Below are 24,040 nucleotides of genomic sequence, written 5' to 3' on the forward strand. Positions count from 1 at the left end.
ATGTTAGCTCAGGTGCCAATCTTTTTAAAAAAAAAAAAATCCAAACTTAATAGGAGATCAGAATTGGGAAAAAAAAATCCAAAAGGGCTGGTGTTGTAAGCCTGAATTCTGTGTTTGCAACATCTTTTCTCCATTGCAGAATGGAGTGTGATGCCTTGAGAAAGTGTCAGGGACTCCAGATTAAATGCTTTGATCGTGTTCCTAAGTCTCTAAACAGCTTTGAAGGGTTTGTTCTCCAGAGGGGTCCGAAGTTCGGCGCACTCCTGCCTACCAGCGCCACAGCTGTCAGCACACGGGGGCCGGCGGCCAGCCCTCCTGGGAACAATCCTGGTTACGGAATTCCTTGCGTAGGAGAAAAACAATAACTTCCAGTTGAACAAGAGCTAAAAGAAGGGAAGCTGTGACGGCAGCTCCATTGAACAATTTCTCTAAGTACAGACAGGCACCGCTTTCCACCCTCTGGTCACGTTCCACCTCCCATTCTCAGGAATTCTCTGGTAGGTGCACCTTGTTCAGATAAGAACTGCACAGCATTTCTTCGTGGGCCCCTGCAAGCCATCCTTTGCAATGGCACAGCCTCTAAACTTGGAGTTTTGCGGCCGTGGGTGAGTAATCAGTTGGCTGAGCCATGCTGGTTGAAGGGCACACTACGCTCTGAGACCTTTAACTGAAAGGGAGAATGAACTGGGATTTGTTTACCTGGTTCTCTTGAGGTCTGAGTTATTCACCTCAGCTCAGTACGCGTGCTGGCAGGCCTTGTGCTAGGCATGGGGGCCACAGAAGTGAATAAAGCACTTGTCGTCCCTGCCTTCACCCAGTTTGGTGGGGAAAACAGACGTTAAACAAATAAACACAGAGAAATGTGTAGTAGCCCATGCCTTCCAGAACTCACTGCCAAGAGACCAGTAGCGGAAAAATAAACCAGGGACGTCTCAAGGAGATCAGGAAAAGTTCCACTGAGGTGTCCTTTCAGCTGATAGAGATGGGTAGAGGCAGAAGGATGGAAACGTGCTCCAGGAGGAGAATCCATGTGTGCAAATAAGGAACAAGGAGTAGCTTGAAGGTTTTCGACATTGGAAATGGGCTCGTTTGGCCCGAGAGTAGGGTGCCCGCGGGCTCGGGGGAGATTTGTTCATTGCAAACAGTGAACAGTGAGGGCACAGCCTGCTGCTTCCACTGGTCAGTCTGTGAGCAAGCGCTTGCTGAGACTCCCCAGGCTGAGCTACACTTTGTGGGGTGGAGAATAATGTTTGGGCCCTCCCTTTAAGGAATTTCCAAACCACAAACAAAAAGAAAAGGAGATGTGTTGTTTTCAATGTGTGAAAGGGCGAGCTGGCGTTGGCAGACTGAAAATATCACCAAAAGGTCTGACTAGCCTCTGCAGCTGTTATACATTACTAGGGTCAAAAGGGCTGGCCTTGAATGTCTTATTTTTTCTCTCCCAATATCCTTGCTTTAAAATAGAAAAAAAAAAACCTAGCTTAAAAACAGTCTTGTTTACTTTATCCAAGATTAAAGAGCTTGAACCGACTTGGCCGGCCTAAATGGATTTTTAAGTGCTTTATGGACAAGTACCCCTAATTGCTAAAATGCTAGACCGGGCTTCTGTGACTGTGCTGTGCTTGTGTTGTCTGGGTTTGCTTATTTACTTTCCTTGTTAGAGGTCAAAAGCTAAGTCTCAGATTAGAAGATTTTAATTTCTAAAGCTGAGGCTTGAAACAAGTTCTCTAGAGCTGTGTCTCACACACGGGCAGTGGCCTTCGATTTTCTTCCTTGAGCAGGCTAGTCAAAGATCTAACAATGTCTCTAATCTGATGTTCTGTACACAAGAAACTGGTGCGGTGGTGAAGCACCTGAGAGATACGGACCACTGTCCATGTGTTCTGGAAACACGGAACCACCACAGAGAAGAGGAGGAAGGGACAAATTAGAATCTCTGGCCTCTTCTTCCTCTTCTTTTCAGCAGTCTTGGAAGCAGCCTGGGATGGTAGAAAGACCCCAGGGTGTGGAGACCCAGGTTCTGAGTGCCAATCCTGGTTCAGTCACTGAGAGGCTGTGTGAGACTGGGTGGAACGCTGCACCTCTTTGAACCTCAGCTTCCTCATTTATACAGTAAGGGCAGTAATACCTGCCTTAGTGCTTGGTTATGGGATCTAAACCATGAGGGCGAAAGTTCAGGCAATCCCAAAGCCATCAGATCAACAGAGTTCAAGTGAAGGAGTCCCTCTCCTGGAGAAACCAGTCCCAGATAACTGGCTCTGTTGGAAGTTGGAGTCACCCACCAGATGGGGCAGCGGTTCTGGAGCGGCTTTCACCCTTGGATGACCGATGTCCATCATTCTCTGGAGAAGAGGGCCAAGGCCTATTCTAGAAACCTACAGGGGAGACACAGGGAGTAAAAGCCAAACTATGAAGCAAGCATTTGTTGTCAGGCATGAGCTAGAGGCTGTGTGTATTGGGTCAGCAGTGCCTCCTCCCTTAGGAGAGATTCGTAGTCTAGGAAGGAGGCAGATGGCAACTCCGATCATAAAGCGGGGTGCAGTGAGGGGAGGAAGGCCGTCAAGAGACTCATTTCAATAAGGGAAACGGGCAGGGGGCTTGCTGAGGAGGCAGTCTGAGCCAGGCCTTGAAGGATGTGTAGACCTAAGGGGACGAGATTGGAAGAGGGTTGGGCAGGAGGCCTTAATGTGAGGCAGCTGAATTTTCAGATGTACAGAGGTGTAGAAACAGATGTTGCATCTGGGGCAGCAAGTTTCATGTGAATGAGCTGTTGGGTATTGCAGGTGAGGCTTGAAATGAAGTGGGGATTGAATGGCCTGTATTTTGTGTGTAGATGCTTATTAGACATTTTTTCAGTCGGAGTAACTCAAGTTGACGGGATGCATTTTGGTATGGCTCTCTTTTCGTTTATTTTTCATTTATTTACCATGTGGCATGGGAAGTTCTTTCAACACCTCTAATCAGATCACAAGAAATCAGGAAGTTGTCTTCAATTATGAGTTTGATTTTTGCCTGTTTTCTGCCCTGGGGAAAGCAATAATTCTTATGTTGGATTTCATTCTCTATCCTGTATAGCTATTGTCTCTCTTATCATTTTCATCTCTTCTCTTAACTCTGTTTTGAAAGCATTTCACAAACTTGTCTTCCAATCATGGATATGATTTTCCTTAGTGTTGGCACCTAGGGCGGGGTTGGGGATGAGGGAAAGGCTTCGTAAGAGGAGAGGGCTGTGAAGGCGAGCATATCAGAAATTCCTGGGAACTTCTATTGTTAAGTAGGAATACAGAGAGTTACCTCAATCCCAGCAAGCATTTCTGAACCTCACAACAATTTATCAAGTTTGCCCTCCACATTATTGATCTCATATTTCATAGCATTTGATTTTGTTTTACTGTCTCATTCTTCTATCTCCTTGAAGGCTTCTTGAATATCCTCCTCAGAGGTATAATCTAGCAGTGGGTTGATAATGACAATGCATAAACTGGTTGTTCTCAACCTTGACTGCACATTACATTTGCCTGCATCTACTTAGGGAGATTAAAACATATTGATGCCCAGTCCCCAATCCACACTTTCCGGGGTTGGGACCCAGGCACTGGTATATTTTCAGAGGTGATTCTAAAGTGTTGCCAGGACTGAGAAGAGATAGTGTTCATGGGACATGACCACTACCTCCTGTCCTAGCCACCACTCCTGTCTGCAGCATTTCATGTAGGGACCACACCTTCCAAGTTGCACTAACATTGGTTGTCTCCACTTTTCTGTCCAGCTGTTCTTGGGGAGTCTCCATCTCTTCAAGCAGAATAGAAAGGAGTGGGAGCCACAGTTTGGGTATATCAGCTGTGTAGTATAGGGACCACATCCCAGTTTACTGAACACATGTGTTTTCTGATCAGGATCTCATAATCTGAGAACACAATTTTTTTTGGCTGCATTGATCGGTGCCTTTTTATACAGCTCTCTCTATACAAAAATGCTTATCATTTCTTGCTGATTTATTTGGTCACAGTTGAACAATTCCGTGTGTGTCAAAGATTTCCATTCCCTGCCAATATCTGCAAGCAAACTGGAGAAGGTCGTCATATTTATGTTCAAGGTTGACCGTCACTCCTTGCAGAGTACTGCAGCTGAAGATTTGGGTTAAAAAGATGATGATTTTACTGATAGTGATTGCATCTAGTTTCCAAAAATCATTAGGCCTGTAAAAATTTGGCCTTATACACACTCTTACTTTTCATCTATGTGAAATCATATAGTTTTTCTTTCAATTCTACTGTCTTTTACTCATTCATTTCAGAAAATATTTATTGAGCATTAAATTGTGGGAGCCCCATGAGGGGTACTCAGTACCAGCAATGTATCTGCTTTCAAAGGGCTTCCAGGCTGTTTTAGGAAGGCACACACAGACACATACAGCAAGTTAAACACACACACATGCCACACTCACTTACACACGGCAGTGTATGTGCGTCTGGGGAAGCCTGTCCCTCTCTGTGCCGTTTAACAGTCATGAGATTTGGTTATGTGGGTAGGGGATCCTGGCAGCTATATGGTTGGTTCTCTGGGTCTGTGGCCTCCCAGTGACAGTGCCTTTCAGGTACACATTGGAAGCATAGGTCAGAGGTAAGAGAGTTGCAGCAGGACATGCATCTTTAATCTATTTTTTTTGTGGAAATTCAGATGTTTCTGGTTTTTTCCTTCTTTTTAAAAATGTGTATCTATATTAGAAAGAGTCAACATAGTCTACGCTAGAAGTCATCAAGGAATCTATTTCTTTTCACCTCAGGGGAGTGTTGAAGACAGAGCTCTCCCTCCTCTAGGAAAGGAGAAAATTATTTTCATTTGCTAATGATTTGGGATGCAGTTTTAATAACTCTTCAAGGTCTCTTGTGGAAGTTAAAGATGAAGCTGCATATGTTGAGGAGAAGAGAAGGCATAGGATGAGCAAAGGAATAGAAAGACATGGGCCTTAGCTGTGGGCCACTATGGAGGAGATCTACTGTCCCGAGAGTGAGCAGGAGCTGCCCTGGACTTGAGTCCTTACTGGTTTCCTGCCAGAACATCTACCATCTCTACGCAGAGCCTATGCTCCTCAATCCTGGGCATCCTGGGAGACCAGGAAGGGGCTGTACCAGTGAAATGCATTTTTCCTAGGCTTTGAGATAGGAGATGGCTTTTGCCCACCTGCTGGTACCAGTAGAAATTGGGGAACAGAGAAATGTTTCCCCCCACAGTGGCAAATGGCTCACATTTTGCCAGCTCATTTCCTGTTGAGCCACTGGAATAACTTTCTGTAGTCTTCCACCTCCTGCTAATCTTAAGACTGACCCTCAATGTCTGCTTAAGGGACTCACATGCAACAGTGGCAAATAAATAACACCAAACCAAGCCAGCCCTGATGGCCTAGTGGTTAAAGTTCAGTGTGCTCCACTTCAGCAGCCTGGGTTCGGTTCCTGGGCACAGAACCACACCACTCGTCTGGCGGTAGCCATGCTGTGGCAGCAGCCCACATAGAAGAACCAGAAGAGCTTACAACTATACACAACTATGTACTGGGGCTTTAGGGGGAGGAAAAAGGAGGAAGATTGGTAATAGATGTTAGTGAAGGGTGAATCTTCCCCAGCAAAAGATAAAGTAAAATAAAATTAAAAAATAATGCCCAACCATAGAGGACTCCTGAACTCAAAGAAGGGGCACCAAGTTGACCATCACAACTTATGGTTCCCACTGAGTCAAACTAACTAAAGAGCCAGAAGAAAATTGATTTTATTTAAAGAGTGGCAAGCTCTCTAAAAGAGATAAAATTAGAGAATGCTAAAAGACGTGATTTCTGGATTTAAAACTTTAATAAAAAAACTAAATGATAACCATCTGTTATGGACTGAATTGTGTCCCCCCAAATTCATATGTTAAAGCGCTAACCCCAATTTGACTATAGTTGGAGATTGGGCCTTTAAGGAGCTAATTAAGGTTAAATGAGGTCAAAGAGTGAGCCCTAATCCCGTAGGACTGGTGTCCTTATCAAAAGAGGAAGAGACAGCAGAGAGCTCTTTCTCTGCACACACACAGAAGAAGCTATGTGAGGAGCTAGCAAGAATCTGCAAGCTAAGGTGAGAGGTCATACCAAAAACCAACTCTACTGGCACCCTGATCTTGGACTTCTAACCTCCAGAACTGGGAGAAAATAAATGTCTATTGTTTAAGCTACCCAGTCTGTGGTATTTGTTATGGCAGACCACAATACACCATCATTCCTGAAAAATGACTAACTGGTTTTGAAGATCAAAAGAAAGAAGTATCTTACTACACTGAGCAATATGTAATACAAAGAAAATGAAGCGATGAATGAAAAATATAAGACACCAGGAGGGTAAATACAGGAAATATAATACGCAAATAATAGGAGATGTGGAAGGATGTAGAGGAAGAGTAATAATAATTAGGGAATTAATAGAAGAAAACTTCTCTCAGCTGACTCAAATCTTCAGATTTTAAGGACTTACTGAATAAAAAAGAGAGTTAATAAAAATTAATGTCAAAATCAGTATAAACAACAACAGAAAGCCCCAGATATCTAAATTTATTCATCCTAAGGACAAAGAAAGACTTTTAAGCTCCGTTACAAAAGAAAGAGAATTCAATTAGGAGCAGACTTCTCATCTGGAGCACTGGGAACCAGAACTACATTTCTAGCTCCCAAAGGAATCTTACTGAGAGAAAAGGACAGTAATATAAAAGCTGGACACATACTCAAGATGGCATTACTATGTCAAGGCAAAAGAAAAACAACCATTCAAGGACTCAGAAAGTCCATTACTTAGGTATCTTATTTAAGGAGAATTCATGGCAGAAGAATTCAAACCAAAAGAGAGCAGAAATTCTTTTAATGTGTAGAGTAAACTATAGATGGATGGACTTCCAGTTAAAGATGACCACACATCTACTATTTCTCTCTCCTGTGACCTCATTTAAGTTATGGTAAATGAATTTTAAAAAGGAAAAAACCCACAAAGTCAAAAAGGCAGGAGAGGAAAGAGCAGCAGATGAAAGGGTTCAATAGATGTTTGGAAATCAAGAAGTGAGTGAAGCACAGTGGAGCCAACTCACTCTACAGAACCTGGACTCAAGAGCACCAAGGAGAGCGAAGGGCAGGGCAACATTGGGAGCTGGAAGCCAGGGCAGGGGGATTGGTTAAAGATGTCTGCATATCAGCTGTACTCTCCTCCATCCCACAGTGCCAGGGAACTGCCCCCTCACCAGGAATCTGCTTCCTCCTGGGGAGGTTGACTCGGAAAGACTTAGAATGCAGAGGACACCAGACACAGTCGAGGGTAGGAGGTAACAGCTAAAGCTTAATCCAGGGGAATTAAGTGAACGTGTGAGTCCTGAGCAGGGGGAACTCCCTTGCAGCCTTCCTCTTTCAACCCTCCCCAGAAGACTGGTGGCCAAGCATGGATACCCAGGGGAGATGGCAGCAATAACCTCAGGAGAGGATAAATATCCCTGGACTGAAAAGTGGGATAGAATGTATTTCTGTCAGATCTCTTAACTCACCCTGCTATCATATTGGTATTATTGATTCCTTCATTGTACCAATCAAGCATACAGAAAAGAGCGTATACCAAAGTTAGAAGGTATTGTTTGACCCTTGGTCAGGGGAAAGTAGAATGACTTCCTGAAAATGACTTCATGAAGATAGCTGGAATTCACTCAAACATCATTTTAGATCTGTGTCAGAACTGTGTGACTTAGAGAATTAGGTAATAACAGCTATGAGGATGCTGCTGCTTTGAGTTTTGAAGCCCATGATATAAATGTGTTCATTAAGTTGAACCAGTATTTGAACATCTTTGACACTATAAAAATGCCGATTTCATATGGCTCAGCCTACTAAAGATAGGCTCGATATGACAGTATGGGTGGAGAGACGGACTGCTCTGGGATTCTGCAGTTCCAGGTTCTGACAAAATCTCTACCAGGAAACAACCCTGGTTACATCGGGGGCAGAATTTGACTTCTTTAGTGGGTAGGGAACTTGAAATCATAGTAAGATTTAGAATTAAAAATACAAAGGAATAAGAGAATTAAAATCATTGTATTCATTTTTTTGTTGTTAAGAGGGAATCTTTTTTTATATTTGGTATTTTAGGTATTTGTAATGCTAGAACTTGGCTAATTATAAGCGAAATCCTTGAACTCAAATTTAAAAGGTGTATTAAATATTTGTTTTAAATTCGTGATGGTTAGGTTGAATTAGAATATTTTAGATAACTTTAGAGTCAATGTACTTATAAATTTAATATTTTAAGCATAAAAATTACTTATATGCTCAGGAAAGTTTTGTTTGTTAATTCAGGAAATGAAGTATTTTAAAAGAAAATTGGATGTATTAAGTTTGTATATGAATTTTAAAATATTTGAAAGTGTCTAACGAATTTTTTGTAAATGGGACCAAACATCATTCAAAAACTCCTTAGAGGCAATTTCTAAGACCTGTCAGACTTATAAATAGACCAATAACATTTGTAAGTTCAAGTCAAAAGTTTAAGAAAGAATGAGATTTTTAAAATTCTAACTTTAATAAATTGAATATTAACTCAGAACAAAAATAACACAAATCTCTAAATATTTTCTGTGAACAAAAGCCATTCCTGAGGACACTAGAAAGCTGGCAGCAGCCTGCTGACATTTTGCAGGCTTTGTCAGAATTGTCAGCTCTCCAACTGATGATCCCACAGGGAAACTCTCCGGTTGACGATCACCCCCATGAGCAATCAGACCTGCAGGGTCTCACTTTCTTTTTTTTTTTTTTTTGAGGAAGATTAGCCCTGAGCTAACTACTGCCAGTCCTCCTCTTTTTGCTGAGGAAGCCTGGCCCTGAGCTAACATCGTGCCCATCTTCCTCTACTTTATACATGGGACACCTACCACAGCATGGCGTGCCAGGCGGTGCCATGTCCGCACCTGGGATCCGAACCAGTGAACCCCGGGCCGCCGAGAAGCGGAACCTGCGAACTTAACGGCTGCACCACCAGGCCGGCTCCCAGGGTCTCACTTCTAATATAAGCAGGCAGTGAACGACCCCTGGACGCTGCTGGTTGCTAACATCCCTTCTCCCTTCTTTCATCCTTAGAGTCCTGGTCCTGTTTAGGCAGCAATTTGCCCACACTCCCCTCCCAGACTTCCTTAAAGTTAGGGTTGGCCATATGGCACACGTGCCTTAAATGAGATATAAAAGTGCGTTTCCCTGCATGGGGCTTTTAGGAAAAGGCTTTAAAAGGCATAGACTAAACTGCATCCACATTTTGCCTTTTAATCTTTCCTCTTTTCTACCTCTATCTATCTGGAATGTGGATGTGATACCTGGGGATGAAGCAGCCATCTTGTAGCCTTAGAACAAAAGCCTAGGGTAGTGGAGCAGGCAGTTAGAAGGAGCTTGAGTGCTTGATGACTTCATTGAGAAGGTGCAAGGCTTTAGACTGTCTTGTTGTTTGAGAGAAACAAACTCAATTTAGTGTCATCACTATGTGATGGTGACTTTCTGTTACTTTCAGCCAAGCCCAGTTCTAATGGACTCAACTTCATATATGAAGAAAGATATCAAGCAAAATCAACACATAAAATGGAATCTGGAGATCAAAGATACTACCAGGAGCAAAAGAAAAGTCCAAAATAATTAAAATAACTATATTATTCTTAGAGAGTTTCATTCATTTAACCAATATTAATGAGTGTCTTTTAAGTGCCTATTATAAAAACTGGATGAGAGATAAAATATAATGTTGTATCTATAAAATTAGAATAGAACATTGTGAAAAGAGATGACAAAAAAATAGAAAAAAGATAAGAGACCTAAAGGATATATTCAGCATCAAAACGATGAGTTCTAGAAAGCAGGAACATAGTTGAGAGTAAAATGTCAAAAGAATACTTGAAGGGAATTTCTCAGATGTGAAGAAAAGAGTTTCCTTATTGAAAGCACCCAGTGAGGCCTCAAGACAATGAGGAAAAAAGGATCACACCCAAGCAAAACCAAGAAACTTCAATATATCATAGTTAAATCAGAGCTCCTGGACTCTTCCAGAGAGAAAACAAATCAGAGATTAAAAGTGAGAATGGCGTGGGTATTCTTAGGAGCAACATGCCTAAGGATGCTAGACAAAAGAGAATCATCTTCAAAATTCTTAGAGAAAATAATATGCAACCTAAATTCTATTGCCAGCCAAAGTGTTATTCAAGTGTGAAAGAGAAATAAAGACTTGGGCTACAAGGCATCCTTTCATAGGAAACTACTGATGGATGTGCTCCAGCAAATTAAGGGAGTAAACCAATAAAAAAGAAGACATGGGGTCCAGAAGGAAATGGTCTCCAAAAAAGGAGAGCACAAAGGAAGTCTCCAGCTGAGGATTTTGTAGCAGGTCCAGGGAGCCAGCCCACCCAGATTAGAGAGGAACAAAGGTTCCAAAAGAGAGATCCAAAGGGCAAAAAAAAGACAACTGTTTATACAAAAATTATCTGATATGAAGGAACATTCCAAAAGAAAATTCTAGTAGGCTTATGGTAGATCAGCTGCTGCATGTGGCAAAACTATAGGTACATAAAAACCGAGTGAGTGAGTAAAACCAGGCAACCATTAATTTTACAAAAATGAAAAAATTATATGGGAAAAAATATAAACTTCTACTTGCCATTGCAATGAACATTATTTACATAGCCACAATAATGTAAACATTGATTGTTATTGAACAAAAGCTATTTTGTAAAAGTTTTTGGAAGGACGAGAGCAGAGCATTGGGTTTTGGTGGTATTACAACAAAATTTTCGCTCATTTTAACAAGAAATCGATAGATAAGTTCTAAAGATTGATGAATGAAAAATTGGTGGTTGGAAAGTCTTTAGAAATCTGCAGGTTAATATCCGGAGATAACAGTTCAAAGAGGCAAAAACAAATTGCCTCTAGGGAGCAGGCTTGAGGAGCAGGAAGGGCTGGAGTGGGGAGAGGTCATTCTTTATTCTGAATCTTTGGGTGTGATGTGTGTGTGATTATTTGCAGGTCCTACACTTACACTGAAAACCCTCTATGCACTGCTTCAGAATGTACCAGCCTCAACTTTCTGTTATTCAAATCTTGGCCGTATGACGGGTTCTATACGGGATCTGGCCAGCTTCCTGCGATGCAGCCTGACAGTACCTGGCCTCAGGCCGGTGCCCTATGTTTCTTACTTCATGTCCTTGGGCTTCTCTGTGAAGGCCCAGGCAGAAGCCACCATGGGAAACTGCTCACTTCTCATGTACGTGCAACCTGGGAATGCAAGGGAGTTAACAATCCATGAGTCAAATCTTGGATCCACTGAGCAGGATGGGGCGTCTTGAGCTGGTGGCTGCATCCTTCCCTCTTTCTCCCACTGGATGGACAGGGCTGAGACATATTCATGCAGCTTTCCAGGAAGTCTCCCAGGACGGAACGACCAGTCACCTGCAGTCATGACCAAGCTGGAGTGCTTCCTTGAACTGGTTCTCCTCCTCCCCTGCGTCACTCTCCTGTCACTCACCCTGTCCCTTCGATCAAATCTCCAATTTCCTTGGTCGTAGGCTTTGCTTTCTGGCAAACCCAGATTAAGACAAAACTGATTAAAAACTTTTAAATCAAGGCAAAAAGAAACTAAAATGAATTAATCTATTTTTTAACAAAAGATCTACATGGAAGATGATAATATCACAAGGAAATGAAAAATGTAAATGCAGGATTTTTGAAACCAAAGATAAATACTTGAAGGGGAAAGCTGATGATTTAGAATTTATAATTATGGATCATCTCAGCAAAATTAGAAGCTGAAGGAGCAAAGAAATAACCAGTAAAAAAAAATGCTCAGAATTTCCAGAGTGAAGGGGGCTGAGCTGGTAAAATGTCTTGTGAGGACAGAACGGCTATTATTTAATTTCATACATCAATTGAAAACATAGACTTAAAAAGATGGGACTGCACCCACGAGCAGAATGGAGGAGCACGATAACAGGTGTCAATTAAGGCTGGTGGAGGAAGCTAGTACAGAAAAAACCCGAAAACATGGGTTTCCTAGCCAAATACTAGGAAAAGAAAAACAGATAAATGAAGACTACCAACTAAAATGAATAGGAAACATAAAAAAAGAAAAGAACTAAAAATAAATACATCACTTAAGCCAACAATCATAAAAGGGCTGAATTCTCCCTTTAAGAAGATAGCTGCTCAGGTTGAAAAAAACAAAACAAACAAAATTTTCACCTATATGCAGTTTATAAGAGACATCTCTAAAAGTAAATAATGAAGAAATGTTGATTTTAATGCTCAAAGTTATACCAGGAAAATGCAAACAATTAAAAAACAAGAAAGGTGATATTTCAACATAAAGCTCAATTCAAGGCTTGAACTGTTAAATAAAGAAAAGAATCCGATTTTTAATCATAAAAGATACAATCTTTGAGGAAGATAAAACAGCCATGAACCTTTGTGTGATGAAAAACCTAACAGCCAAATACGTAGAATAAAAACTCCTAGAAATATCAGGAGAACTTTACAAAATCACAATGCTAATAGGAGATTTTATTACACCTCTTTCATTATTTGGTATATCAAGGAGATAAAAAAAAGCAATGTAGAAAGTATTGAAATCTCACAACCAAGAAGTTAATTTAGTAGCTGTACTTAAATTTTTTTTTAACCCTGGAAAACATGTTTAAAAGTCAACATTTGGTTGACCACAAAGAAAATCAATAAATCTCTTTGATAAGAGATTTCACAGGTCTCCTTCCGGGACCACAGTGCTCACAGACGGCAGCTCTTTTTGTCCCTCCCGCTCCCCTACTCAGAGCAGAATCACTCAAGCCTGAGTGTAGTAATGAGAAGGAGGCAGAGAGGAGCAATGGAGCCAAGGGAACTGGGACTATTGAGTGCCTACTGTGTGCTGGCATGCCTGTGTGCCATTCACTTTTTTATGTTTTCTCATCCAGTTCTCAGCACAGCCCTGAGTAAAGGAATCTCCATCCATCTTGGAGGTGATGGACAGGTTTTCTCACTGTTCCCCCTTTTGGACGATCAAACCCCTCTCAACTCCAGCAAGCAAAGGCCCTGCCTTCCCTCAGAAGGAGGAGCAGTCCCCTCTGCCCTCACATTCAAGGCCCTTTCCCATCTCTGGGTAGCTGTCTTCCACCTCTGCAGTAAAATGGGCACTGTCACACTGACCTACTTCCCAGCAGGGTCGTGAGATGTAACGACTAATTAGGAAGGCTAATAAAATATTTACAGGGCCTATAGCACACTTTGGAAGTGCAAGGGCTTACTTAATAAAAACAATGTCAGTGCTAGATAAACACGGCACAGAGCCTAGGGCCACTCTGGAGAAGAGAAAACAACTTGCCAGGGTAATTTCAAGCTCTATTAGATACTTGCAGCAAATAGCACTGTTATCCAAGAGGACAGAAAATCTGCCACACAGGAAATCTTGACTGAGCCCACAGCCCAGCGGTGCAGAGCAATACGGTTTGATTAAAATGAGCAGTGACCTTTCATGCAAGCACCAGTATCTCTGGGCTTTTTCAGAATTCAGGAAGGTAGAAGTGGGTCGGCTTCACGCAACCTTGGGCTCAAGCTCCAGGGCCTGGCTTGTTTTTAAAGAAACGTCTCTCCAGGAATCTGAAGCAGAGGGCTTCAGGCCTGGCCCGGAGGAAAGGAGGGATGTCTTGGCGAAAAGCGTTGAGGCATTTTGGATCTTTGCAGGGGACAATAGAAAGAGCAAGTGACACGGCCAGTGTATCAGAAGGGTCCAGACCAGAAGACAGAATCCATGCCAGGAATTTGGTGCAAGGAACTAGTGTGATAGAAAATCTGAAAGGGCACCCGGGAGACCGTGAGGTCTCTCAGAGATCGGCAGTAGTGGGAAGCCGCTAGAACCCCAGGGGCAGGAAGAACAAACGTGGAGTGATGGGAGCTGGGCCCACGAAGAAGATGCAGCCACTGCCAGAGACATCATAGAAAGAAATCCTGGCTTCTCCCCTCCTCCTGCCCTCCAATCTCCTATCTATGTCTTTCGTGGACCAAATCTAAGCAAAACCCAGTAGACAAGGAAGCCTGGGACACGTAGTTTGCATGGTCAGCACCTGTGGCACAGAGCAGAGCAGCGGAGGGCTCTGAGGATCATGGGCAGATGCCCAGCACATAACAGCGTAGTGGAAGGTGGGCCAAGCAAGGTCAGCTCAGTCAGACAGGATGCTAGACTCCCACCAAAAAACGACAGGAAACGCTTACAGGCTTTTAAGCCAGGAGTGACTTTCCCCATCACAATGCTAGATAAACAGCAGATCAGGAGCAGAGCTCTGGCCTCCTAACCCCCAGTGTAGCTCATAAGTCATTACCTGGTGAGCCTGGTGCCCACTGCATCCACTCCCCATGAGAATAAGCCTTTGGGACAAGGCATATGGTTCTGGTCACTTAACACAAGTTGTGAAAATCCCGAAGCTGGCAGCCCCTGGGAGCATGTGAGCTCGATCTCTGAATTTTGTTCCAGTCTTTCACTGCTTCAAAGACCCAGTGCCAGGGGCAACCTAATTCTAACTGGTTAACCAAATTCAAATACCATGTAGGCGTGGAATTTCAGTTACAGAAAGTCACCTTCCACCGCAAATTACTAAGCCTCACAACAGGGTCAGTGAACAGGGTAATGTGTTAAAAACATCAGAGTATGTGAGTCAGTCAAGTGACCCCAAAAAGCAATCTGGAAAGTTCCAGACAAGCTCTCCTTTAGTTTTCCTCCCCAACAATGGTGTTTAAAATTGTAAACAGTCTTAGGAATCAAGTTATGAATCAAGGAGAGTTAAGTTCATGGGATGTTAATTTAATGGCTCACTTGGGCTTTGACTAATTTTGTGCTTGTGACAGTGTGATAATTTTAGGAACTCCAAACTGGGAAGTGAAAAGTAATTCATGTCCATTCACTCTGTGTCAACAGAGCTGAATTGCTGGGGACTACGTTCCTTTAGGTGGGCGGGGAAATGGGTTTCAAAAACTCGCAGAGAGTAAGGGAGATCATTTGCTGAAGGTCGTCAAATTTGGTGGTGGCAGAACTGGAGACCAGAATCCCAGACTTCAGGCCAGGGGTTGCGCTGACGACATGAGGAGAGCTGTTTAGTTAACAGTGGCCTCCCCACTGTTTCCTTATATTCTGTTCAGAGGCTGTTTTTCTTTTCAAACAGCTTGGCAAGAATATTTATTCTTACCTCCCATGGATAGGACACTGTATTTCTGGAGCTCCAAGAGTTTTAAGATATGATACTTATCCAGGAGAAGCTCGAATGAGGCAACCATTTTATCTGAGGAGAAAGTGAGAGAATGCCTTTCCCGGGGTCCAGCACAATGCCTGGCACAGAGGAAGAGCTCAAGTGATGGGAACTTCTTTCGCGGGAGTGGTATTTACTAATGACTGTGCTGGATAGCCTCCGTTTGCCCTTCCCAGAAGGCCCTCCCTAATGGACTGTAGCGGGATCTCAGTCCTCTCTGTTTTCTGTTTGGTGTGGCTACTGGAGGCACTGGTGGGAGACTGAGGGTGAAGGCAAAGTGCGTGGGATGCTGCGCTCTTCTTCCAAAGGCCACGGCTCTTGCGCAGGTCATCACCCCCTCTGTTCACCACCTCAAGTCTGGGGAGGGGGTAAGGCTGCCACGGTCACTGGTCTCAGGTGCTTCACTGGCCCCTGTTGTCTTCCTAACCCTGTCCACGCCCTCAAAAATAATCCTTTCTTACACTCTCCTTCATTACTCCATTGGAGGGTGCCCTCCTTTTCTTTTCTGGACTCTGTCTAATCTAGCAATTGAGTAAACTACATTTCATAGTTAAAAACCAGTTTGAAAACTCTCAGGGCCTGTTGTGGCCTCTTTGGCTAGCTGTAGTCTGGGTACAACTGTGTCTTTGCTATCTCATCCTTTCAAACTCCTCATCAGGCAGCTTATGGGAAAGGATGTTGGAAGAATTTAGACCAAAGACGGGTGGTCAGACATTTGACTTACGGCCCATGTATACAGATTTTCTGGAACATGGTCGATCAAGAATATTCTGTCCCACTGTAACCACACATATGCTCATATACCAGTGCCAAGCTCCTGACTCCTATATACTCTCTCCTGTGGCCAGAGATTCTTAAAAGAAGTACCATACCCAAACCATTTGCTATGATTTCTGGGAAACTGAGCATCAAATTCCAGCACTTAGAAAAGTGTTGGACACATCATGGGCCCTCAACACCTGTTCACGGACTAATGACTGAATTCTGGGATATACCCACATCCCACTATGGTTGGCATATGGGGCCATAAGAAACCCTCAGCAACTCGAGTGCAAAATGTGCCCCCATGCATTTCCATGCCGATGTGTCCAGGCGTTATCCGCAGAAGGCAATCCCTAGATCTTTGAGAGACACCAGCAGAAGCATCCAACTGGGTCTCTGATTTTAAGCTGCCTTTTCTAGGGGACTATACCATGCATTCTTGGGGTTGGCATTTCACTGCAAGCCCCTAATTCTAGCTTTTGAATTCATTTTAATATTTAATTTTAAGTGATTTCCGGGTTGCAAATTATACTAGTGTATCTTTTTAAAGCACCAGTAGAGTTAGACTATATTTTGCTTATTCAAAATGATGCTTCTCATAAATTGCTGTATTATTCATTCCTGTGGGTCTTGAGTTTTAGTGGCTATGAGTTAGAAAATGCTAGCCACAAAAGTGTGAGCACATGCCTCTCAGCGTGGCCAGCGGGCACTAGGGTGACCAACTTGTCACGGTTTGCCCAAGACTTTGCTGATTTTAGCACTCAAAGTCCTGCAACTCCAGCAGCCCCTCAGGCTCAGGGACAATTGATCACCCTCACAGGGACAGGAATGTGGCCTGGTCTGCCGTCGTGTTTCCATGTTGGGCCCCCTTCCCATCCCCTCTCCCTTGGCCTTTCTCTTTTAGCCTCAAAATGAATTCTGTAATAGGGTACAGAAGTGTTGGTGTTGGAGGTAAGAGGAGGTGAGGAGGATCCCAGAAAGGCACCTTATAGAGATTTCCCAAGTAGGATGTCAGTGCAAATGTGAATTATCTTTCTTCGCGGCCATTTATGTTGCTTTTATGCCACAGGTCTTTCCTTCTCCCTTTTCCGGTTTGATGAAATGTTTCTGCCCCTCAGCCAGCACCTCTTTGTGCCCTGATGTTGGGGAAGTCCGGATGGAAAGCTGGATTTGCTTGGCCTTGCAGCTCTCAGGCCTCAGTGGCTAGGCCTGCCCTTGCTTATCGCTTGTTCTTCTGAATGGACACACTCCATAGCGAAAGGTCCTATTAGAATTTGTATTTCCTGGAACATGAAAGATACGGATGGGAGAATTTGTGTGGGTGAAGTGTGTGGGAATATAGAAATACCTACATTTTACCAAAACATATTTAAATAGAGAGAAGAAAAAAGAGAAAATTCACCCCACAGCACCTGCCCACAGAAAGAAAGAAGCTATAGATGAGTGGGCAGGGAGCAGGCGGAGAGCTCTGGCCCAAAAGCAGCTTGTGCCATGTGCACTTCTGGCTGATCCAATTCCCTTTCAGGACTCTCTAAAACCCGAGTGAGCCGTGTGCTTTGGGAGCAGGTACTATGAGTAGGACTTCTGCCTTCACCACTTTCTGGCTGTTTGAACTGTGGCAAAATGCTTAGGAACCATGAGCTTCAGAGGCCTCACAGAGAAAGTGGAAATAAAGATACTTACCTTGAAAAGCTGGTCTGAGGATCAACTCAGATAATGTGTGTAAAGGTTTTAGCCAAATGATGGCATATAATGACTGCTAAATAAATACAAGATTACCCTGTCTCCTAACCTTAATTAATTTAATTTCATAATCCTGAAAACAAAGCATTCATTCATTTATACATCCATTCATTTAACAAATATTTGTGATGCTGAACTGGGCCCTGAGTATAACCCAAGAATAACCCAGGCGATGAGCAAACATAAGGGGTTCTGGCCCTCATCGAATCTAACAGGAGAAAATAGGCATTAACAAAGCTAAACAAAAATAAATTTTTAGTTACATGTGTATTAGGAAGAAAAAAAATATGGCCCCATGAGAGAGCATAACAGGCAGATAGGAGTTTGCATGTGGAGGAGGTCAGGAAAGACTCTCTGATGAATTTAAGTTGAATACGAAGGGATCGTTAGAGATAGCCCCACAAAATCAGAAGGGTAGGGGTGGAAGGAAGAGGGAACTTTGGAATAGATCAGGATGTGCGAAGTCCCTGAGGCAGGAAGAGCTTGGTGCACTTAAGAAATTGAAAGGAGGATGTCGTAGCTGGCTTGCCTTGAGGGAGCTAGAGAGTGAGATCCAGTAAGAAACAAAAAGAGTGGCCACTGAGAGTGAGAGGTATGCTGGCTGCGTCAAATGAAGTAGGAAAAGCAGGCCAGATCTCCCGTGGCCTTGCATGCCACGTGTCATAGAGATGACCAGCTCCCACCAAGACTCATGCTGTCCCTTCCTGGGAAGTGGCTGTCCAGTCAGGACACCACTACATCCCTACCCCTCTTGCATTTAGCTGTGAACATATGACTATTTCTTGCCAATAAATTAAAATGATACATATCATTTCTAGGTCAAGACTTTTAAGAAACAGGTCTGCCTTCTTCACAGGCTCTTGTTCCTCTTCTTCCAGCTAGAAGCAGATGTCTGTGAGGCCCACAAAAGTGGTAGAGTTGCAACATAGAAGGAACTTTGGTTCCTAAATCCTGGGAGTTAGCTGCCTGCTGACTAGGACCCATCACCTGGAACTGTTACATTACTCAGAAATAACCTTCTATTGTGTTTCAACTGTTATATATATTTTTTGCTCCACTTGTTACAGCAGCTAGTGTTACTCTAACTTATACATCATGCTAAGGAGTTTTGATTTTATTTTGAGTTCTATTTTGCTCTAAGTATAGTGGGAAGTTGCTGAAGGATTTTAAGCAAGGAAATGACATGACCTGATTTTCACTATAATAGATGATTACTCAGGCTGAACAAATTAGGGGAAGGGTGGGGAGGTCTAGTATTTTATAGTAAACAAGACAAGAGATGATGATGGCTAAAAATAGTGGTAGCAGTCGAGAGAGAAAGAGTTTTGGTGTGTGGGATCACTAGGTGGGTGAGAGAGAGAGAGGGATGTTGAAGATAACTCTCATGTTCTGACTGGAGCATCTGGGTGCCACAATGGTGAACTCTGGGAAGAGTCTTGGCTGGGGCAGGGGCCAGTGAGTCAGAATGAACAGTGCAGAAGCAGGGGCACTTCTGTGCCCGTCTCTTGTTTTTGTTAGTCTTGCCTATGGAGCTGATCTTCGTGGCATCCTACAGTCAAGTTACCAGATGGAGTCTGGTCTAGTTAGCGTGGGACAGCTTTTTCATGCTAAATAGCAAGCCATCACATCATTCATTCATTTGTTCATTCGTTCACTCAACCAGGCACTGGGCTAGGGACTGGGAGGTTAGCACACAGTCCTCTTGAGGAACTCATAGTCCTCATACTCTCCCTCTTTAATTGCTTAAATAAATCTATCACAATGGAATCAGTAGCCAGAGGAATTGATAATCAAGGATAATATTGTTTCTGACATGGGATGGTGGTGTGAGGGGCAAGGATGGAAAGGGAGGAAGTCTAGGAGCAGAAAGGGCAAGGAAGGATTGTTTCCCTTAAAAGTTTGCAGTGTTTCCACCTATACAACTTTACTGGATACTTAAAATGTGTGTGTGTGGGGGGGAAACAAGGCCCAGATGCTCATGAGACCTCCTCAAGGTATCACAACTAGAACAGTCTTTTGATTTCAGGTCTGTTCCTTTGTCACTGCACGCCATCATGATGCTTCTTTGGATGGGGAAAAGTGCTTCTATAAATGGGTTCAGAGGAAAATGGTTGAATGTGGGGTTTAAGGAGAGGTTACAGCTGTAGGGGGTGGAGTGAGGCCTCTTCACCTGGACAGGTGCTCTGGGCTGCCTGGCCATCCACACTGGGTGAGGCCACAGTGGGTGGAACTGGTTTGGTGGAGTTCCTAGTATGGAGCCAGAGGGGGACTGCAGGCTGCTTCCTGTGGAGCCCAAGGGCCAAATTCTGTGTCCAAGTCAGGGAGGAGGGTGTTGAGCTGGAAACAAGGACACGCTGACAAGGTCAGAAGCTGGTCAGGAAACAGAACAGTGGTATGTGGGAGACACGGCCTGGTTCACAGACCTCAGGGACTGACTGGATGTTTTATTGGGGTCTGTTTAGATCCAGTCAGAAACAATGTCATTTCCTCAGAGCCAGGAAAGCTTAGAAAGATAACCCTGGTGTTCTTGTGAGCATGTGTGTGTGTGAGCGCATGTGTGTGTGCGCGCGCACGCATGTGTGTGCCCATGAGCACAGGTACATGCTCATATACATACACATACTCATGCTCAGGGTGTGTTCCATACTGGTGTGGGATCAGGGATGGGTACAATTGAAGCAGGGACGATTAACAACATAACGCTAACTTACCTGGAAGCCAGAGAGCTAGCCTGGGAAAACGCTTGTTTCTGCCCACGCCGGCTCTCTCTGCATCACTAAGTTTTCCAGTTTTGTTCCCAAGATTCATCACACGCAGTTCTTTCTTATACTATTTTTACTTATAACTGGGGAGGTATGCTGAAGACGGGGGCATGCTTCCAGCTCTCTCCAAGACAGAAAGGGCCCCGTAAGCCTTTGCTAGAAAGAGTCAGCGGTAAAATCAGACACTGTGCTAATATCAAACGCTTGGATTCTCCCTGTGAAGGGTGGTCTGTTAAACACAAACATGGTTTAATGTTTCCACCTTCCAAAAGACTTTTCACGAACATCTGCTTATAAATCAAGAGAGCTCTGCTTATATATTCAGTGCCTTTATTTTCAGATTGGAAAAGGTGCTCAGACATAATGAAAACAGATTCCCTGAGGATTATTTGCAATTTAACAGCAAAGTGCCTCGGATGTGCCAAGCACTTTAAAAATACTTTTGTAATCTTCTAACAACTCCACAAGCTAGGTACTATTATTGTCCGCATTTTACAGATGAGGCTGCTCAGGCTCAGTGAGGTCAGATAACTTGCCCAAGGTCACACAACTAGGGAGTGGCCCTGGTAGGATTTGAATCCAGGCTGTTGGGTTCCAGAGAACCTGCTCCTTAATAATGTGCTCCTCCTTCCATGGGCAAGAGAGGCCTCTTCTCTGCTTTGTTGCATTGATGGTTACCAGGCTGTCTGCTGCACTAAATGGGGACCTCGAAGGCAGGAGCTGTTTCTCATTTTTCCGCATGCCTCCAGCTGGGGATACAGGGGCTGGCACATGAGAGGCTCGTTACATGTTTGCTATTGGAACTGGGAAGGCTTGCCAAGGTGATCTGGTCCATTCTCCTGCCCCTGCATCGTCGTCTGGGATTCTGCATACAGAAACCTTATCTGCTCCTCCTCACCCTCACGATGGCCTTCCCTCCATAGTCTGATCCCCTCTAAACAAGCTCCCCTGGCAGACCAAATCCTGGTGCACAACCATGGGCATCTGTCATTTCCCTGCAGGGCCAACAGGAAATGTGTCCGCAGCACTGAACAGTAAACAATTCTGAGTCTCAGCCACACTTTATCTGGGCTGGGCACCGAGGCAGGCTGTGGTCGCTTGTTACCTCCACAACGAAATTCCCTCCAGTTCCAACAATGATTTATCAAGTGTGCCCACAGCCAGTTTCACTGTGTTCCTTTCCTTTCAGGGGCACAATAGGTAAAATCCATCGGTGAGGCAGAACGGTGGATTAAACTTATAGATTCAGACATAGGCACTTTCCTCAGTGGGGAAGAAATCTTCCATGCTGCCTGGGTTTCCTCCAGAATACTGCCCCAAGGCCTAATTGGAATGAGAAAAATAGATCAGCCTTTTCCACATTGCTAGTAGACTTGGCAGAGGAGGGAATTTGATCATAGTGTCCTACCTACATTTTCAAAATGGCGGATCTTGACCCAACAGAACAACTGACTAAAGGAGGGCGGAGGTTGGGTCACATTATTGGGCTCCTCACTACACACCGGATTTTTACATATATGCCTTTAAAAGTCACAACAATTTTATGAAGGGGCTATTTTGAGGTGCACTCAGGGATGAGACTGAAATCCAGAGGTTACGTGACTTGCCCAAGGTCATAGAACTTGAATTTGAACTGAGGTCTGTGTGACCCCAAAGTTCGAGGTGTTCCCATTACACACTGCTGTCATAGACCTTTACTTTACTGAGCTACCTACAAAGAAGGATTTTTCTAGATTGCTGCAATAGATGTCTCTAACCTTTAAAGACACCACAAGCGTATAAAGAGAATTCTTCTATTTTGAACACTTGACATCTGTTCCAAGATTTATATAGTAAATAATGTAGTGGAATACTGTATTTTTGAAATATCATGTTTTTGAAAAGCTATCCTGACTTAATGGAAATAAACTGTAGCAAGTAAAGGTGAAAAAAGGTAAATGTTACAAGCATTTCATTTGGAGTTTCAGAATTTTTCTTCTTGAGCAAAGCTAACAAGCAACATAGTCAAACAAGGAGACAAAGTTAACCATTAACTTGGGGGTGAAAAGTCAATGGTGTGCACATTCTTTAAACTGCCCTGCCCACACTCCAGCAAATATTAACATATATGGGCAAGGACACTTTCCTGTAACTATACAAGTGTGTTGTATACACTCAAAAAATGCCAGCAATGAAGACATTGTCCAATGCTGGTCGTGCTGTTACAGAGGCCAAGACAAGTGACCTACTTAAGTTCACCTGGCCAGTTAGAACTGGGGCCTCAGGGCGGAGCAGTCCATGGCGTTCCAGTCCTTGTGTGATGGTTGGATAGTTATGTCCTAGTTGGGCAAAACTGTAGTACGTGGCATGGCTGCTTCCATTTACAAAACAGTGATGAGCTCATCATCCTCTTGGATCCAACACCGTATCTGAAATGAAAAACAAACCTCAAAGCCACCCTCTGATCATTCACCTCTGCTGGTATAATCCGGGAGCCAATAGGTGGATGACCATTGATGTCATTACTTTCTAGTTTTGAGTTTGCAGACTGGTTTTCTAGAAGCAGCATGGTCTAGTAGAAAAAGCATGGAATTGACATAACACTGAGCCGAGTCCACAACCTAGCTCTGCCAGTGGGCAGTTGAGTGACAGGGCAAGTTGTCTCCCCTCCTAGACCTCAGCTTTCTCACTGATGCAATGGAAATAATGATATGTAATAATCCCTATGTCTAGTGGGTTAAATACTGTCCCCCCTCAAATTCACGTCAACTTGAAATCTTAAATGTGACCTTATTTAGAAATAGAGCCATTGCAGACACAACTAGTTAATGGTAAGATGATATCATATTGGATTAAGGTGGACCCTAAAGCCAATAAGAAGAGGAGAAGATGCAGAGAGATAGAGAGAAGACCACATGGAGATGGAGGCAGAGATTGGAGTTATGCTTCTACAAGCAAAGGAACGGCAGGAGCCACCAGAAGCTGGAAGAGTCAAGGAAGTCTCTTCCCCTAGAGCCTTTGGAGGCAGCGTGGCCCGGCCAACACCTTGATTTGGGACTTCTGGCTTCCAGAACTGTGAGAGAATAAATTTCTGTTGTTTTAAACCACCAAGTTTGTGGTAATTTGTTATGGCAGCACAAGGAAATTCATATACCATGCAAAGGGCTCAACAGAGTGACTATCACATAGAAAATAATTGATAAATGCCACCGATAATTATTACTCACACAACATGATGCTCAACCAGCAACTAGAGTATTCTGCAGTTGGCGGCAGAAACGCCACCATCCCCGTCTAAATGACTAAAGAAGGTCTACACTAGTTTGACTAATTGCGAATCTGCATGTTTTTCTCTTCTTCCTCCACCCAATCCCTTAATCCTGCCACTTGACCACGCTTATGGAAATGTGCCTTCTCTCTGCCATGTGCCTCCACTTTCCTCTGACCTTAGCTATCATTTATAGATCCACAGGTAAGTACTT

General features: G+C 43.6%; 1 long non-coding RNA gene across 1 annotated transcript; it reads left to right on the plus strand.

Annotated features, from left to right (window-relative positions):
• Positions 1-456: 456 nt before the first annotated feature.
• LOC138918058 (uncharacterized) lies at positions 457-23,665 on the plus strand. The gene is made up of 2 exons (XR_011426960.1): positions 457-605; positions 23,416-23,665. It is a non-coding gene; the product is annotated as an uncharacterized lncRNA (long non-coding RNA).
• The last annotated feature ends 375 nt before the right edge of the window (positions 23,666-24,040 follow it).

The sequence above is a fragment of the Equus caballus genome, chromosome 16, assembly GCF_041296265.1.
Source record: "Equus caballus isolate H_3958 breed thoroughbred chromosome 16, TB-T2T, whole genome shotgun sequence".
Taxonomy (NCBI): domain Eukaryota; kingdom Metazoa; phylum Chordata; class Mammalia; order Perissodactyla; family Equidae; genus Equus; species Equus caballus.